The sequence below is a fragment of the Bos indicus genome, chromosome 2 (genome assembly GCF_029378745.1).
Source record: "Bos indicus isolate NIAB-ARS_2022 breed Sahiwal x Tharparkar chromosome 2, NIAB-ARS_B.indTharparkar_mat_pri_1.0, whole genome shotgun sequence".
NCBI lineage: Eukaryota > Metazoa > Chordata > Mammalia > Artiodactyla > Bovidae > Bos > Bos indicus.
Window position 1 is genome coordinate 118445541 of NC_091761.1, and position 17610 is coordinate 118463150.

At 51.4% G+C, this 17610-nt stretch overlaps 1 long non-coding RNA gene across 1 annotated transcript in view; it reads right to left on the reverse strand.

Annotated features, from left to right (window-relative positions):
- Nucleotides 1–15263: 15263 nt before the first annotated feature.
- Nucleotides 15264–17610, reverse strand: part of LOC109571885 (uncharacterized) — a 29270-nt gene continuing 26923 nt past the window's right edge. The window contains exons 3-4 of the long non-coding RNA XR_002182698.2: nt 15821–15944; nt 15264–15422 (exon numbers count right to left, since the gene is read on the reverse strand). This is a non-coding gene — a long non-coding RNA (uncharacterized lncRNA). The remainder of the gene's footprint in view (nt 15423–15820; nt 15945–17610) is intronic.

Genomic DNA, 17610 nt, shown 5'->3' on the forward strand with positions numbered 1-17610 from the left:
CTGGGCACTGGCTTTCCATCAGGTTTAATTCCATTAAAGTTTATCTGAAATTTGCTCCTGCCTTTTACCAGGAATGCCAATTTCTTACCAGAAGAAAATTGCTAATTCCATCATTCAAAAAAGTTTTGTTCATAATCAATTTGGGTACCCTTCTTTTACAGATAATTGGCATATAATCTGTATTAAAATCACCCCAGGTGCTGATGAAAGAGCCGAATGTGTTCACCAGGGAGGATGGGGAGCTGACTCCACCACATCCCAGGTTCATTCAAATGACCCCCATTCTCAATGGGGACCCCTTCCCAGAACTGTCTGTCCTCAGAGGACCACCAATCGTTTTACTACCTCTCCCAGAGCCTCCCTGAGGGCCAGAGGGCAGGAGTTTGAGCTTGAGATGGAAAGAGTCTCCCTTCAGTTTCCAGGGGGAGCCCTCCAATTTGGGTGCAATCTACTTTATTGAAAGTTTGGGGAGACAAACAGGGCCCACCACACCACAATGACAAAGTGGGCATCCTTATTCTTATACAGTCCTCTGGCCATCCTGCACGCAGTGGCTCTACCCTCCCCGCTCACCCCCTTGACCAATCCCTGAACGCCTATCCCCAAATCCAGCTCCAGAAATATTCCTCCCCTCGTTAAGCAGAGCCATTCCACTCCATGACCGGCTCCCACGGGGCTCTTTGCATATTTAGAGACTCATTACTGTGCTCTTTCAGATAGTGCAGAGACTTCTGCAAGGCTCAGGCTCACTTCCAGCCCCTACTCACGTTGAGGAAGGAGCTGGGAGGTGGGTGGATCATTACTCGAATCCATCCCTTCTGCTCTGAGGCCCCTTGAAAGGTAGGATCTTGAGGTTTGGGATTTGAAAGGGAACAGGTCCAATGAAGCTACTGACCCACACTCAGTGGTTGCCCCCTTTCTGTCCTCTGTGACACGTTGAGAGGCTATCTCAGCAAAGGCTGGGGGAAATCTGCCTACTATGAAACAAAGGACAGAGCAGATGCCAGCCAGGCTTCAGCGTGGTCTCCCAAGACCCAATTCTTCCCCTCCAGTGTCCAGACCCTTCCAAGAGGCACCCTAACTTGGATCCTGTTATGAATTTGAGCAGACTCCGGAAGATAGTGAAGGACAGAAGAGTGGTCCTTGGGGTCACAAAGAGTCGAACATGACTTAGCCACTGAACAGTAAAACAACAGCAACAGAAGTGAGGAAGAGAAAATGGAATAAAAAGCATAAATTGGACAGGAATGGGGGGCCATAGAAAGTGGATTTTCTGGAATTGGCTTAAGTATCCACCTTGAGGCAGAAAAGGGGCTCCAGCTAGAAAATGAGTTGTAGAACTCTTTAATATTTTAATTTAAAACATTCAGACACTTATACCTATAGCTTACACTTAGTCCTATAGCTTTGAAACAGAAGATATGTTAAAAATATTTTGATGAATATTATTATCAAACAACCAAAATAATTCAGGAACTGCTGGGTACTGAGGATAGAACATTGAGAAACTGACAGGCATGAACCATTATAGGTATAACTACCTATGTGCAGTTCAGAGTCACCAGGGAATCCAGATTGAAAGCGCCCAGATGGGAAAAGAGGAAGGCATTGCAATGCAGGGACCCTGAGCAGAGTTACCATGCATTACACCAGTAGCCAGCAAACACTGTGGACATTTCCACTTAAAGAAAAAAAAATCTACAAGTCATATAGTGACATAAACATTGAAAATAAAAGTCAAGATAAGTAGAAGTTAGGAGGGAGAAAAAGGTCTGGGGTGAATTAGGTATTCCAGGCAGAGGGATCAGCTACAAATGTGTGCGGGTTCCAAGAAAGTAAAGGTCCAGGGGTTTTAGGGGGGAGATTTCAGTGGACCTGGGCCCCCAGGTCCAAGAAATGGGTGGGCAAGAAGGAGAGGGATAAGCTGAACATGGGGAGGAGGGCTTGTTGCTAAGGAATTGGAGTTTTAGCTGGAAGGTAAGTGAAAGCCATTAAGGGGAACTCTGGCAGTGGGCTTTGCGCTTCTAAAAAGATTCTTGCTTAGCTGTTTGGAGCAGGGCCCTGAAGGAGAACATCTGGAGGGGGGCCAGACACTGAAAGGCTAGTGTAATAACAGACAGCAGGTAGGAGAAGACGAGGGCCTGGGGGAGGAGGGGAGGGTGAGATGAGCCCTAGTCCCTTGGATATGTGTGGGAATGGAGTCCCCAGGCAGGCTGGGAGATTAAGATCTGCGTAGGTGACAGGTCTCTGCATGGGGAGCAGGTTTTGGGGCAGGGTCCTCTGAATGAGGCCCTGGCTTCTCTGAGTTGAAGTCAGGGTGGAGTTTCCTCATCTGAGTTCTGAAACACTCTCCAAGGTGCCTTGGGGCAACCCTGGGCTAACCGAAAGGATACCTGGACCCCACTTCACTCTGGGCAGTAAAGGCATCGCTCCAGAGGCTGAAGCAGCCCCAAGTTTCACAGGAGCTGGCCCCCAGCCCTGTCCCGTATCACCCCCAGAGGACAGGCCCAGGCAAGGTGAAAGGACGCCTTCATCCACTGGAGTGGGGTTCACGTGTTCGTGTCTGGGCCGGGGGCCAGGGCAGTGGGGCTGCCATGCCACCACGCTGGGTCTCAGCTCAGAGGAGCTGAGCTATGGAGGGCTGGGTCCACCTGGGGTCCAGCCCTGACCCTGGGGGCAGGAAATGGGTTAAAGGGCAGAAAGGGTGCAAAAGGGCATCCAAAATAGTTGTTGTTCAGTTGCTAAGTCATGTCCGACTCTTTGTGCCCCAAGGACTGCAGCACGCCAGGCTTCCCTGTCCATCACCAACTCCTGGAGCTTGCTCAAACTCATGTCCATTGAGTTGGTGCCAATGGATGCCATCCAACCATCTCATACTCTGTTATCCCCTTCTCTTCCGGCCTTCAATCTTTCCCACCATCAGGGGCTTTTCCAGAGAGTCAGCCCTTCGCATCAGGTGGCCAAAGTATTGGAGCTTGAGCTTCAGCATCAGGCCTTCCAATGAATATTCAGGACTGATTTCCTTTAGGATGGACTGGTTGGATATCCTTGCTGTCCAAGGGACTCTCAAGAGTCTTCTCCAGCACCGCAGTTCGAAAGCACCAATACTTCAGCGCTCAGCCTCCTTTATGGTCCAACTCTCACATCCATACATGACTACTGGAAAAACCATAGCTTTGACTATGCAGACCTTGGCCAGCAAAGTGATGTCTCTGCTTTTTAATACAAAATAGGCTGATGCTCAAAACCCAGGGCACCGGCTCATTTCACAGTTTGCAGGGGGGGTTGCAGTGGGGGGCAGGGGTCCGGCTCCTGGTCATAATAACAACTGCCATTTGCCAACTGCTCACCCTGCGCCAAGCCTGGGGCCAGTGCTCCAGAGCCTCTTTCACACCCTTATTGACTTGACAAGCCCTACCCTCATTACTCTAGCTGTTGTCATTTTAATTGTGATTGCTCAGGCCAGTTCTCACACCACCCCTTCCCTCGTGATCCTCGCCCCCTGGTATCTCAATCTGAGGCCCACACTACCCTCAAGGCCTAGTCCAAGGCCACCTGCTCCATGGCCACGGACCACCCCACGACCCCACAGTGGAACCCACATTCTGTGTCTGCTTCTTTGGGTGCCTGGGCCTTTCTGCCTCTTGTTGGACTTGTCACCTTCTTCCCCAGTGTCCTGCACACATCAGAGTCTTTGTGGCATCTGGAAGGAACTACTTCATGAAGGGAAATGTCCCCCAAAAGGGAGTGATGGGTGAGTGGTAGCCAGTGCCCCTGGGCTGGGGCCGCTGACCCCTCAGTGGCCGTGTCCTAGCCACAGTTCTCGGCCCCAGTCCTGCGCTGACTGACCACACAGCAGATGCCCCACAATGACTCTTTCCTGGACGTGAGGACCATCCCTGCCCTGCCACCAACCCCGCTCTGGGGGTAGCACCCTTCATGGAGTCAAGGGCCCTGCACCCGTCACATCCTCTACAGACTCTTCCGAAGGAAAATTCTTCATCCGGCAGACAGAGGCTCAGGCTACCTGCTTCCTCCCAGGCCTCCAGTGACTCCTCCACAATCTTGACGGGGAACCAACAGCAGCTGCCCTGAGCAGGCCATACAGCGATGTCCCTGGGACGCTCAGCTACGGGTCTGGGTGACCAGAACCCCTGGGACAGTCTCTGCTCCACGCCCGCGCTCCCATTGAGAATGGCACTGCCCAGACTGGCATGCCCTCAGCCTCTGTTGAGGCTGAAGCAGCCAGGCCTCTGCTGCCCTCTGGGGCTTCCCAGATCCCTCCCACACCCTCCGGCGTTGCCTGCCTGCCCAGCTCTCCCCAAGCACCCCAGTGATCTCAGGAACCCCGACCTGCCTAGTGAGCCTAGTCCTGCTCTTCTCTTCCTGCCCTTTGAGCCGCAAGTTGCCAGAGGTGTCCTGTGGAATCATGAGGTCTGTGTTGCCCATTTCCCTGGGTGGGGGTTGGGGGAGAGAGAAAGCACCTTTTTAGAATGCAGCGGGTTTTAATTTCTAGAACTTGCAGAATCATCCCGAAAATGAGAAACAGGGTGTTGGGTGTCTGCTAAGTGAAGATAGGGCTTCAGTGGCTGACAGGTTCCAAAGGCAAAGGCAAGTTATGCTATTTTTTCTAAAGAAGAGCCCGAAGCCAGCCTGTAAAGTGGGATACGTGTGGTTAGGAGGGCCCCGCCCGGACCCACGGGGACCCCCCCCTCCTCGTAGTGACCCTCCACCAGCCTGCGCCGGGCCCCGCCCCCTCAGAGGTGTGGCCGATGGCACTTGCCCAGCGGAGGCGGCCCTGTGGGCACCTGAAGCTGGGGCCCTGCTACTTCCTCAGGCTCGGTCGGGCGGGCGGGGCCCAGGGCAGCCTCGTCATGTCCTCTGGCTTCTCCCCAAGGCCGTCCAGTCCACCTGCCCTCTGCATCCAGCCGGGTGACACCACTGCCCTCTTCCTGTGCCAGGCACCTTCCTGGGGGTGGGGGGGCAGGGAATGTGCAGGGCAGGCTGGTCAACAGGCAAGGGCCATGCTCCTGGGCTCCATCCCTGAGGACCCCCTCCCCTAACATACACACACAGATGGCCCAGTCCTCACGGGGGTGGGAGGCATGCCAGCCCCATCAGTCTGCCACACTCACGCGTGGCTCACAGGCAGCTGTCCTCCAGGGAGGGGTTAAAGGAGAGCCTCCTTGGTCCACCTTTATCCAGATTCTGACCCGCAGAGTGTCCAGGGCTGGGAGGCCAGCAGAGAGGACTGAAGTTCCCAGCAAGACTGCAGAAACCAAGCTCACACAGCAGATCGTCGGGAGATCTCAGGAGGCTCCCCTACTTAGCAGTCTCAGCACAAAAGGAGCCCCTCACACTGTCACTGAAGGGGAGGAGTCCTGAGGGAAGAGCACAGGAGGGTCTCTGCCCAGGACCCACAGGCCTGGCTTCAGACCCTCTCCAGGTTGCCCTGGTCGCCCTGGGAAGGCCCGAACAATCCCCCATCGACTGGTGACTGACTAGGCTGTTCCAAAGCCGGCTGCCGACCACGGAGAGCTGGTGGTAGGGGCACCTCCACCTCCCAGTGACCCTGGCCAAGATGAGCACAGGGTGGCCTTGGAGGGGAAGACAGGCCAGACGGGGCAGACAGCCTCAGCTCCCAGGTGGAGGCGATCTTCGAGGGGTGGTGGAGGGTAGGCATGGGAGATTGCCAACTACTAGTTCAGACCTTTGTCACACTAGTCGTCAGAGTTTCCATCCTTTTTTCCACGAATTTCTTTCCTAACTCTCTAGAGCAAGGAGTTTGGGGAAAAGGCCAGACCATCTACAACCCAAGGCAGCACTTGGCAAGGAGTACAATCAGCGTCAGTTCATGGTGCAGGGACCCAGGGCTGAAGTCAGAAGGGATCGCAGCCCGACCACATGTGAGTCACTGGAGCTCGTTGAACCTCCGCTTCCTCACCTGTAAAGTGGCGATAATATCAGTGACCCTCTCACAGGGCTGCTCAGAGGATGAAAGGAGAAAGTCTCCATCATATCTTGAGGACAAAGCTGGGCACCTGGTGGGACCTCAATGAATGCCAACCACTGCTGTTATCCTGACTAGAGGTGCTGTCTGAAGAACTTCTCACACCCTTGTCTTGGGGGGTTCTGCCTCTCGGGACAGGCCTGTGGTCAGTACATCAGGACTAACTGCTTCCAGTTAGTCTGCAGAAAAATGCTTCTCCCCAAAGCTGTCTTCCTTCTTCTCCTCCCACTGGCCTCAGTGTCAGAACCATAGACACTTGTTTCTTTGGGTGGCTCTCAGATTACAGGTCTGTACAAAGCTGCTGGGAGAGCAGGTTAGCTGGTGAGGGGTCTAGCATAGACCGGTTCAGGGGTGGGATTGGGAGTGGGGCAGATGGAGGTCAGGCCTGACTGTCCACAGAACTCCAGATGAGAAGGAGGCCCTGGTGGGTCAGCAGCTGGGGCTCCCTCCCCGCAGCTCCAGGAGGCCTAGCACCCCAAGCTGTACCCCCAGCAGGCACCCCCATCATCACTTCCTGGGCTTCAGTTTCTGCATTTGAAAAGTAAGTACTTATCTCTCAAGGTTGCGGTTAAGATCAGATGAGACAACCCGTACAGGCCTTTCACACACAGCTGGGTGCTACTTGGGCTGCATAACAAAGGAGCACAGACTGGGTGGTTTAAACTAGAAAAATTTATCTTCTTACAATGCTGGAGGCCAGAAGACTGCAGTCAGAGTGTCAGCAAGGTTAGTTTCTTCTGAGGTCTCTCTCCATGGCTTGTAGGTGGACTTCATCTCTCTGTTGTCTTCACGTGGGCTTCCTTCTCTGTGTCCTAGTCTCTTCTTATATGGATGCTGGTCATACTGGATTAGGGCTCACCCTAAGGGCCTCATTTTAACTTTATTACCTCTTCAAAGACCCTGTCTCCACATACAATCACATTCTGACATACTAGGTGTGCGGACTTCAGCATACGAATTTTGGAGGGAATACAATTTAGCCCCTAATGGTTGGTGCCCAGGAAACATCCCAATTTAATTCAGTTCAAATACCTTCTTTATGCCAGCATTATTCTAGGCTCTTAGAATGTATTCGTGAGCAAAGCAGACCAAGACCTTTATTTCTGTGGGGCTTACATCTGGGGTGGAGAGAGAGGTGACCGACGTGGTATAGCCAACACAATAAAAGTAAGTTAAATACTCTGCTAGAAAGTGACTTAAAAAAAAATAGAGTAGGGTAATAACATCAAGAAATAGGGGTTTGAAATTTTTTAAGAGTGGTCAGGGTAGGCCTCCTTGAGGAAACATTTGCAAAGCCTTCAGAGAGGTTTTGATCTACTATTTTTATTATTATTTTCCTAAGGAATCACATCAGATTCACTGACCTGTGAACACCCACATCTCTGCCCACTCTCACCCACCCTAGTACTGGAGAAGAAATGGTGCTGAGACTGAAGATCTTACTTTGACACTTACTCTGTTCTTATTAGCTGTGTGATGCAAGACAAGTCACTTAACCTCTCTGAGCTTGTGCCCCTACACTCTGCACTCTTCTGAGCCAAACTGCCTCAGGGGGCTGGGCTCAGGGTAGAGGCACAGCTATCCTTGGGTGGGGCTGCTCTAGGGTTGGCTGGGGTACATGCTGAGATTTCAAAAGAAGCCACCAGAGTTTGTATAGGAAGGGCTGTGTGTCAGTTAGTGCTATGCGTTCCTGCAAGTACCTGAAACCTAGAGTAAAAGGAGTTTAAACAAACAGGTTTTCTTTTCAGTCTCTTGAAAAAATAAGTTCAGAGTTGGCAGTAAAAGGGTCAGTGTTGACACAGAAACATCAGCCAGATTCCTTCTATATTTCTCCTCTCCCACACTCAGCACCCGGTTTTTGTCCTCATGGGTGAAAGGTGGTTGCTGCACCTCCAGGCATCCAAATTGTCTTCCAGGAAGGTTGAAAGGGGAAAGAGTGAATCAGAGGTAAAGAGCTGACAAATGTGTCAGCTCTTGAGTCAGATCCTTTTTCAGTATCTACTTGCTGACTTCTCCTCTTATTCTATTGGACAGAAGTAGGTCAACATGGTCACCACTAGCTACAGAGAATCCTAGGGAGTATTTTAACTGGGTAGAAAGAAGGGGAAACTAGACACTGGGTAGGTGCCTAGAGCACCGCTCTTAGCAGAGCTCAGAACAGGCAGGGAGGGTGACACATCGGACCCCTGGTGATGTCAGGGCTGTCGCCAAGAGCCTGGCCCAAGACCACGCCCACCAGCAGCACCACCAGGGCTGGCAGGAGAGTCCAGAACTGGTAGAGGTGGGGCCTAGGGCTATGGATCTAGAGCGGGTGAATTTTGCTTCTTTAACAATGTACCCTCCTGTCTCATTCACACACGTGGGGCCCCTGTGCACCAGCATCCTGCAACTTCCATTTTTACCCCTCACCCTGGGGTCTCCCATGGTGAGCATGATACCCATGGCAGCCGGGCAGGGGGCAGTTGGAGGTGAGGGGAAGGGGTGGCCACCACTTCATATCGCTGCTTCTTAGAGGTTTTGTCCCCTTCCAGTCTGCCAAAGAAGGGATGTGAAGCTGGGAAGTGGGACTTGTGTACCAGTTATAATATTATTTCTAGGGGATCACGGCTGATTTGCCATCTGCTGAAGTCTTTGGTGGACAGGCCATTCTAAGTGCCATCACTTCCCGAGGCCAGGACATACAAACATGGTGTGCTGGGAAGGGGGTGCAGGCAGGCAGGTGGAGGGAGGAACCTCAAGATAATATTTCAGTAAATTCTGCTGCCAGGCATGTGGGATGCTTAGCAGGTCCAGGGGACACGGCAGAGCTCCGACGACTCTGCATAGAATGGCTCTTGTTATCATTAGCTTAGAGTGAGCAGTTTGCGACGGGGCTTGCGATCATCACACCTTCTCTGGAAGCCTTCCTGGGCCCTCCAGCCTGTGCTCGGTTCTCCAGAAGTTTCCAGCACAGCTGCAGACAAGGAGACCTCACGTCCACAGATGGCATTTGCAAATTAGAGCCGTGTGAAAGTTGGGGTGGGTGACGCAGGAGAAAAGATGGCAAGAAAATGAATGAACAGAAGGCACCAGACAGGGCATTCTGGGGAGAGAGACTGCTGGTCCACCTGGGCCGCCATGATAAGCACCACAGACAAGGGGGCTTCCGCAACCAACATTTATCTTCTCATAGTCCTGAAGGTAGATGTTCAAGATAGAGTTGGCAGGGCTGGTTCCTTCCAAGGCCTCTCTCCTGGGCTTGCAGGTGGTGTCTTCTCCACATGTCCTCCTGTGGTTGTCTCTGTATGTGTGTGTCTGTGTCCTGACTGCCTCTTCTTATAAGGACACTGGTCACATTGGATGGGGCTTCCCTGGTGGCTCGGTGGTAGGGAACCCACCTGCCAATGCAAGAGATGTGAGTTCGATCCCTGGGTCAGGAAGATCCCCTGGAGTAGCAAATGGCAACCCACTCCAGTACTCTTGCCTGGTGAATTCCATGGACAGAGGAGCCTGGCTGGCTACAGTCCATGGGGTCCCAAAGCCTTGGACATGACTGAGCGACAAAGCAAACAGCACACACATTGGATTCGGGCACACCTTCATTTTAACTGAATTACCTCTCTAAAGATCTTATCTCCCAACATCACATTCAGAGGTGCTGGCGGGGCTGAGGGTTTCCACAGATGAACTGGGGTGGGGGTGGAGATGTAATATAAGAGGAAGCACATGGTGATGTCTGATGTCGGGGATGGCCCTGCACGGGGCAAGGGGTAGAGGGCACCATAGAGGCTGCCCAGCTCCCCAGCCCCGACTCTGCCGGCATCCCCAGTCTGAGCCGTCTCCTTCTCACCTCCCTACCCGCCCTCCTTGCTACTCCTCACTCGCTCACACCGGCTCCAGGGCCTTCTAAGGCAAGATTAGCTTCTCAGACAACTTCTAAGGCTTGATGACAGCACCCTGCTCTTTGCCCGACGGTGAGTAATGGAGGGAATTTCAGGCAAGGTCGGAGAGGAGACTGGCACAGGGGAGCTGTGGCGGGGGGGGGGGGGCGGGGGGGGGCGGGGGGGGGCGGGGGGGGTGGGGGGCGGGGGAGGGAGAGGGAGGCTTCTGATCCCTCCTCCCCCATCGCCCCCGGAAGTTGCCTGCCCCAGGCCTCTGCCTCCGCCCCGCCCCCCGCTCCCACAGTGAGGCTGGCCCCGCCCCCGCTGGGGCCGGCCCCACCCCTGGCTCTGGTTTGCAGGGGGGCGTGCTGACCAGTAGCTGGCCCCACTCAGGCCCGCAGATCGGGTCGGACGGAGCACGAGGACGCCAAAGAGGAAGTGGTGTCAAGACAGAGAGGGGAAGGTGGGGGGCAGGGGCTCCCCCTTCTCTTTCATCAGGCTCTGCAGGGCTTGGGGTTCTCCCATGGGGGCGACCACATCTCTGCCGGGAGCTGCCCACCCCCCACCCCTGCACCCCGCCACTGCCCAGCCTGGCCCCGGCTACCCTGTTCTGCTTGCTGTGACCTGGGCAAAGCACGAGTGGTCCGGGCACACGTTCCTGCTCTCTGAAACCTGAGGAGGAGGCCAGGGCGGTAAGGGGGGAGTCCCACACCATCCGGACCCAGCTGGTCAGGCTAATTTTAGGTTTTTCCCAGCTTGACCAAGGCCCCCTCGTCTCCATTAGCCCAGAGAATGCGCACTGATCAGATGGTGCCTTCACTCACGGGGCCCCCCAGCCACCAAGAACGCACCTCCCTTTGTCTCCCTTCAAGCCCTGGTTTACCTCCTCTGGTCCCCACCCTTCCGAACAAATCTGCCCTGACCCGCTACCTCCTCTCCCATCCCCTGGGGCAACTGCAGTGTGAAGGCACAGTTGGGGCCCTGTGTCCCCAGCACTGGCGCAGTGCGGGGGGTTGGGGGGGTAGAGGGGGGAAGGGGGCGAGGGGGCCAAAATAAGCACTCGGTCAGTATGGGTGGAAGGAATGAATGAACACTATTCCCCAGGGTATTACGTGCTATGTAGAGGTTAGGTCTAAAGTTAGCAAATAAGGTCAAAAGAGCTCAGATTCTAAATCACCCTTGAAGCGCCATCAGGAAGACATTAATCTCTCGATAAGCTCAGTGCAGTGTATTTCCTCCATAAGAGCTGCCTGGCCCCCCAACCCCAACCAAAGGAGAGGTTCTCGGTCCACTCCCCCTACCCCAACCCCAGCCCTTTGCGCAAGACTTGAAGCTGACAGGTGCTTGCTCAGGGATTCCTGAGGTTCATACAACCTGTCCCTAAAAGAAGCCACATTTAGAAGTCTTAAAAGTAAGAGGCTCTCCGTCCTTTCTCAGCCTCCTCCAGGGTCTGCTCTGTTACCATGGCAGCCAGGGCAGGGTCTGGCAAATCCTCAGAAAGACCAGCAGGCTGAAGATGGAGACACTGAGAGGCAGAGAGCAGAAATCAGAGGCCTGTGGGAACTGCCCAAGCTTTAAAGAACCCTGAAGTGTGAGGGAAACACTGCCCAACTCCAGGCATGAAAAGGGAAGTGCCCTAGGCTAGATCCTAAAACTACCAGCCAGGAAAGCACAGCCATTCCTCTCATTTCATTTTCCCCCTATAATTCAATGAGTTTTCTCTACTTTTTCATTTGATGATTTCCAAACATAGAGAAAAATGGAAAAATAGGACAAAGAACACTCACAAACCCTCCCATCTAGGTTCAACAATTGCTACTATTTCCCCCTGTTTTCTATCAATCTATCTGTCTTTGAAACATTTGGGAGTGAGTTTACACATAGTGATACATCAGCCCTAAATGTTTTAGCTGCATCTCCTAAGACTGGCCCATTCTCCTACATAACCACAAAACCAAGTGCACTGGGTATTTGGATTAAAAAAAAAAAAAAGCAACCTGTAACTAATATTTTTTTCTAAATAAGGAAGATTTGCATGACTAGAAAAATAAAGGAAGGGCAGGAATTACAGAGTAAAATCATACCTAACCAAGCCTAGGTTTGTTCTGAAAGACTTCTAAATTGGGTTCTCATCACAAAAAAACAAGTGAGCTTTTCAGTTCTGCCAAACATCTACCCAGGAAGCATCTAGGTTATATATTTAACAGCAAGTCTCCAAATCATATATTTCCCAAAATAATGTTTTGTGAAACCAAAGCTGTTCCGTAATGTATGCTTACCACATTTTTGTTGTGGCTATTGTTTAGTAGCTAAGTTGTGTCTGCCTCTTTTGCGACCCCATGGACTATAGCCATGGGATTCCCAGGCAAGAATATTAGAATGAGTTGTCATTTCCTTCTCCAGGGGATCTTCCCAACCCAGGGATTGAACCCACATCTCCTACACTGGCAGGCAGATTCTATACCACTGAGCCACCAGGAAGCTTATCACATATTAGGTGCTTAATAAACCCGAGGGCAAACTGCTCTGGGGCAGTAGAAGTTCTTCAGAGCCTACCAGGTGGGCTTCACAGAGCTGGATCAGCCTGAATCTGCCCTAACTTGGCCTTGCAAGAATGATCTTCACTGAACCAAAGATTCTTGTAGTCCCCAAAGTGGTTCATATCTATAATGGAATATTACTCAGCCATGAAAAAGAATGAAATAGTACCATTTGCAACAATATGGATGGACCTAGAGATTGTCATACTGAGTGAAATAAGTCAGACAGAGGAGAAATATCATATGACATCTCTTATATGTGAAATCTACAAAGAAATGATACAAATGAAATTATTTGCAAAACAGAAATGGACTCACAAACTTTGAGAATGAGTTTATGGTTGCCAGGAGGAAGGATGCGGGAAGGGATAGTTAGGGAATCTGAGATGGACAAGTACACACCACTGTATTTAAAATAGAGTACCAACAAGGACCTACTGTATAGCACAGGGAACTCTTCTCAGAGTTATATGGCAGCCTGAATGGGAAGGGAGTTCGGGGGAGAATGGATACATTCTCCTTTGCTGTCCACCTGAAACTATCACAGCATTAATAATCAGCTATGTGTGCTAAGTTGCTTTAGTCATGTCCAACTCTTTGTGACACAATGGACTGTAACCCGCCAGGCTCCTCTGTCCATGAGATTCTTCAGGCAGAAATACTGGAGTGGGTTGCCATGCCCTTCTCCAAGGGATCTTCCCAACCCAGGGATCAAACCCGTGTCTCTTATGTCTCTTGCACTGGCAGGAAGGATCTTCACCACTAGTGCCACATGGGAAGCCCCATTAATCAGCTACATCCCAATACAAAATTAAAAGTTTTTTTTTTTTTTTTTTTAAAAAGATTCCTCTGGTCCCATCAGTCAGCAGCTCTGCACGCTCTGAGACCTCCTTAACCATCCAAATCATCTGTTATCTCATATAAACCCTAAACTGTCTGTGGCCTGCATCACAATTTAGCTTTTAATTTGCTCTCTATTTTCTCTCATGGACTGGTCTTATTTCCCCAACTAGAAGCACAACCCCTCCTCTTTCTGCAGCAGCTCAGAGCTCCCAGGCAGAATTTGCTACAGGCTCCAGGCAGGTGGTGAATCACAGTATCCCTGACTCCTGAAACGCCAATTCCCAACACGATCTCATTTAATCTTCACAAAACCCTGTGATGGCAGTCCTAGTTTGATCCCTAATTTACAGATGGGGAATTGAGGCTCAGAGAGATCAGCAGAAGTCACACGACTAGTAAGTAGCAGGGACAGGCCCTGAACTGGTTGCTCAGAAACCAAGACCTGGATTTTTTTTTTTTTAATTTATTTTTTTAATTTTATTTTATTTTTAAACTTTACAATATTGTATTGGTTTTGCCAAATATCGAAATGAATCCGCCACAGGTATACATGTGTTCCCCATCCTGAACCCTCCTCCCTCCTCCCTCCCCATACCATCCCTCTGGGTCGTCCCAGTGCACCAGCCCCGAGCATCCAGTATCGTGCATCGAACCTGGACTGGCAACTCGTTTCATACATGATAGTATATATGTTTCAATGCCATTCTCCCAAATCTTCCCACCCTCTCCCTCTCCCACAGAGTCCATAAGACTGATCTATACATCAGTGTCTCTTTTGCTGTCTCGTACACAGGGTTATTGTTACCATCTTTCTAAATTCCGTATATATGTGTTAGTATACTGTATTGGTGTTTTTCTTTCTGGCTTACTTCACTCTGTATAATAGGCTCCAGTTTCATCCATCTCATTAGAACAGATTCAAATGAATTCTTTTTAATGGCTGAGTAATACTCCATTGTGTATATGTACCACAGCTTTCTTATCCATTCATCTGCTGATGGACATCTAGGTTGCTTCCATGTCCTGGCTATTATAAACAGTGCTGCGATGAACATTGGGGTACACGTGTCTCTTTCCCTTCTGGTTTCCTCAGTGTGTATGCCCAGCAGTGGGATTGCTGGGTCATAAGGCAGTTCTATTTCCAGTTTTTTAAGGAATCTCCACACTGTTCTCCATAGTGGCTGTACTAGTTTGCATTCCCACCAACAGTGTAAGAGGGTTCCCTTTTCTCCACACCCTCTTCAGCATTTATTGCTTGTAGACTTTTGGATTGCAGCCATTCTGACTGGCGTGAAATGGTACCTCATAGTGGTTTTGATTTGCAGAAACCAAGACCTGGATTTTTAACCGCTGGGTACCAGAGATGGGATGTAGGGCAAAGGGGCCATCAGGGTTCCCATGCAGAGTGAGGTGGAGAGGGTGAGGGAGAGGATGATTAAGGCTGCAGGGATGGGGCCACTGAGCTGGCACTACTGTGGTTCTATTTCCAGGGCGAGCTTTGCATCCTTCTACAGAAAGAGGCCCATGGAGCCAGGGACACAATTGTGTCTTCCTGCCTGACCCTGGGATGTCACACAACAGGTGCTCCCTAAATACTCTGTAATCCCAGGCAGGTATGAAGAAATGTGACTTATTTCTCCTTTATCACCACCCTCCTCCCGCCCCCACCACCACTTCCTGAGCAAATGTCCAGAGTGCAAGGGGAGCCGTGACCTCCATTGGTGTCCCCTTGACAACTGCAGGTCACCCCCTCCGCTGGTCCCGTTGTGTCCTGCCATCCTGCCATCGTCTCCTGGGGAACGGTTTCTCCACAACCAGAGACAGGGAGAGACCCCACATTCTTCTGAAATATGTAGGGCAGCTGTGCGGGTGACAAGGGAGGCCAGAAATGGAGCCAGGATGGTGGGACTGGAGACACAAGAATAAAGGGCTGCCCCCAGCCCTTTATTCATCGTTTGACTCATTCATTATCCAGAAAATATGAAACAGAAAACAAAGGGCGGATCTCAGTTCTTTTCCTCAAGCAGCCAAACAAAACTTTTCAATTAATTTATTTGAGGGGGAGCAAGAACTTTGTATGTGATGAATGGATGAGTAGAAAAGTGTGCAATGGGTTTGAAAAATATTGGTGAGACTTTGAACCTCCACCTTCATCTGTGCTTTGTCTGCCTGGGGAAATATTAAGATTTGTTACCAAAGTTAAATTAAAAAAAAAAAATCTAGGTGCTATTCAACTTCCATAGAGAAAAGTAAATAGCCTTGCAAGTTAGACTATTGCCTTGATAAAGAATTCTAAATTACTTAATCCAGCCCCACACTCCACCCTCCGAGCCTCTAAGTGAGCTTGTGTGGAAGCAAGGGAGGAGCCAGCTCAGGAAACAGAGAAGAGCTTAGCAGAGGGCAGAGAGCAGGGGAGCAAAGCAATCCAGTGTGTACACCAGTCTGTGGGAGGCAGATAGGATATAAAATAGAGCCAGTTGGAGGGTAGAGGGGATCCTTCCTCTCCTGTCACCCTCCCCCACTCCTACTCCCTGTTCAGTCTCTGGGAAGAGGCTGCTGATACCTACCTGGGATGCAGCCGTCTTGGGGCCAACCTGAGGGGGCATCTCGATTAGCCCAGGCCCTCTCCACATTTGAGCTTGGCCAGAGCCACTTTCCAACTGTGGTGGTGGAGAAGCCTCTTGAAAGTCCCTTGGAGAGCAAGGAGATCAAACCAGTCAATGCCAAAGGAAATAAACCTTGAATATTCATTGGAAGGACTGATGCTGAAGCTGAAGCTCCAACACTTAGGCCAGCTGATGCAAAGAGTCAACTCATTGGAAAAGACCCTGATGCTGGGAAAGATTGAAGGCAGGAGGAGAAGGGGACGACAGAGGATGAGATGGATGGATGGCATCACCGACTCAATGGACATGAGTTTGAACAAGCTCCAGGAAGATGGTGAAGGACAGGGAAGCCTGGTGTGCTGCAGTCCATGGGGTCCCAAAGAGTTGGACACGACTTAGCGACTGAACAAGAGCCACCCTTGAATCCTGAGGTCATGGGCTGGACTTTGAAGGAGCTGTGGGTCTAGATGGGGCACTTTCTAGAGGGGCCATCACAGTAGGGGAGTTACAGTGTAAGCAGACTGCTAACTCGGAACCGAGTGCAGGCGGCAGGCTGACCTCAAAGGAGCCTCTTGCCCCAACTGTGTGGTGGGCCAGCTGTGTGGTGTGACACTCCTGGGAGGGCCGCAGGCCACAGAATGGTTTCTGAGAATGTAACAGAGACACCGTTCAGCGTCACTACCCTGTGCCCTTGTTCTGCAGAGCTGGCCTGGGGACAGCAGGCACATCTGCACAGGGCCAAGGAGCCTCCCTGAACCAGAGTAATCCTGACCCTGGCCACAGGGTCTATTGACCTTCAGTGTTGTATAGAGCGTCTCTGAGGAAGGGTGTGTGTGTTCAGTCGTGTCTGACTCTTTGCGACCCTTTGGACTATAGCCTGCTGGGATCCCCTCTGTCCATGATGCCCTGAGGTTGTCTCCAATGAGAGACTGGTGACAGCAAGGGCCTGAGAGGGGGAACTCACCATCAAGAGAGGGGGTGACCAATTCAGAACCCAGTTTCAACTGGAAGGCTTAGCATGTGGGGCTCAGCCTGTGGAATGGGATTAACCTCCAGAGATGGAGGCTGAGCGCGAGGCTATAAAGTGAAAATCTGTACCTCTGAAGCTGAGGGTGGGGTGCCTCTGCCGTCTGGGCTAAAAGCGGAGCAAGGGCACCGTCCCAAGCGAGAACAAGGAGGCCTTCTTCTGCAGGGAACGCTTCCCCAGCAGCATCTCCATGTGGCAGGAGCAGAGCAGCCCAGCCAAAATGAGGAGTCAGGTTGAAGTCGTCATCATTCATTCACTATCTCCCTGACATTCCTGGGGATGTGAAAGTGAATTCCAAGTCCCAGGAGTGCCCTGCTTAGAGGCTGGCCCAGGGATGCTGTAGCTGGGAGGTGACATACTAGATTGGAGTCAGTGCCCCATGCAAAGACGAAGCCTCCCCAGCTGGCTAGGGGAGAGTCGCACAAGTGTGCAGAGGGGTGGGGGCTGCAGGAGAGAGAGACAGAGACAAAGAGACAGAGAGATGGAGAGGTAGAGACAGGCTGGGTCTGACGGGCTGTGCTGCATGCAGTGGTGGAGGGCATGCCCACAAGACCAGCACGTGTCTCTGCCTGAAGATGCCAGACAGCAAAGCTTCCTGGCAGAGAGGTGATACCTAAGGTGAGCACTGAGGATGAGTTAAGAATGAGGCAGAGAAGAAAGGAGCGGAAGGGATTTTGAAGCTACATGTGTAAAAACTCAAAAGATGTGAGCCATCATGATGTGT